The sequence below is a fragment of the Poecilia reticulata genome, unplaced genomic scaffold, assembly GCF_000633615.1.
Source record: "Poecilia reticulata strain Guanapo unplaced genomic scaffold, Guppy_female_1.0+MT scaffold_2326, whole genome shotgun sequence".
Lineage (NCBI taxonomy): Eukaryota > Metazoa > Chordata > Actinopteri > Cyprinodontiformes > Poeciliidae > Poecilia > Poecilia reticulata.
The window spans coordinates 1-1,448 of NW_007617055.1; the positions used below are offsets into that span (position 1 = coordinate 1).

A 1,448-nucleotide genomic window follows, 5' to 3' on the forward strand; every position below is an offset into this window, starting at 1 on the left:
CTAAAACAATAGAAAACATGTAATTTGATTCCAACAGGAATTGACTGACAGCCACCAAACTGAAATAGGGATATGGGAAATGAAAGCAAAAAAAAAAAAGAGCTTTATAACATATATAACTACAACTATAGATTATTTTTAACCAAACACCCAAAAAGTTACGTTGTGAATTTTGTGGTGAAGTTCCTTTCAAGCTGCAGCTGAACATTTAAGCACCTCTATAAATCTTGAAGAAGCTGCAGACGAACAAGGAGAAATATTAGCAAACAACCTTCAGTACGTGATTGGGTTGACATTCATAATTTTATCGTTTATATCAAGGCTAAAATGAAAATAATTTGCAATCATACTCACGTTTGCAAAGCCTTCCTCTTGAATGGTCTTCCTAAGATCTCGCCTCCATTCTCCTGTTTTTTCCCCACATTTGTTTTCCGTGACTCATTTCAATTCCGGTTACTGCGCTCAGGAAATCAGAAGCGCAGTTGTCATCCACACGAAAGATTTCTTCCAAGTCCTTCTTGACGTCGCGCTCCAACACCAAAGTGTCTGCTGTGTGCATGATCTCTTCCTCCAGCTGCTCCCGGAAAAACTTTGGAATGATGAAGCTGCAGAAGACCTCTTGTCGAATTTCCAGGAGTCTCTCCAGCACATCTATCTACGAAGAAACACCATCATTTTCCTTTTTATATTCCAACACACAAGAACAAAGTGTAAAATGAAAACTCAACTGTGTAAAATACATTTTTATTCATCCTCTGCAGCTCCAACACTCTCTTCCTCCTCATCTCCCTGCAATTCTTCACAGCCAGGAAAGACACCAAGATGAATAAAACAGCAGCTTTAAGATTTTAGAGCACTTCGAAAGGCCTTGATGATGATGATGATGATGATGATGATGATGATGATGATGTTTCCAGCCATCTTACTTTTGTTAACAGACTCTGAATACCTGAATAAATTAGAACGTCATTAAAAAAAACATTTTATTTCAGTAATTCAATTTAAAAAGCGAACCTCACATAGATTTAATAAAGACAATACAAACAAAATATTTGTTAGATAACAAATTTGTCAAAGCAGTGTTTTGTGTGATCTATTACTCAGAAAGCTAAACTACCCTGGAATAGGTTGGTCAAATAAAGAAAAACAAGACCTATAAGGAATCCATTAGTGCAGTGGTTCTTAACCTGGGTTTGATCGAACCCCGGGGGTTCGGTGAGTCGGTCTCAGGGGTTCGGCGGAGCCTCTGCCGTGGAGGTAAAGACACACTTGTGTAAAGTCGTGATGACGCGCCGCTTTGCCATCACTTGCTGCAGAGGATCACGTCACATTGCTTAGCCAATCAGTGCTGCGGAGGAGCCCTGATTGAAGGAGCTCCTCTCTCAGCATGGATTTGAATTTGTGTCTTTATTTACTTCAGCAAAACTCAGTTTTTACCAAATTCTGTA

The 1,448-nt window shown here is 39.1% G+C and overlaps 1 long non-coding RNA gene across 1 annotated transcript; it reads right to left on the reverse strand.

Moving 5' to 3' along the window:
- Positions 1–6: 6 nt before the first annotated feature.
- LOC108166112 (uncharacterized) lies at positions 7–862 on the reverse strand. Its single transcript, XR_001776393.1, has 3 exons — positions 741–862; positions 355–655; positions 7–236 (listed from the first exon to the last, which is right to left on the reverse strand). It is a non-coding gene; the product is annotated as an uncharacterized LOC108166112 (long non-coding RNA).
- Positions 863–1,448: the final 586 nt, after the last annotated feature.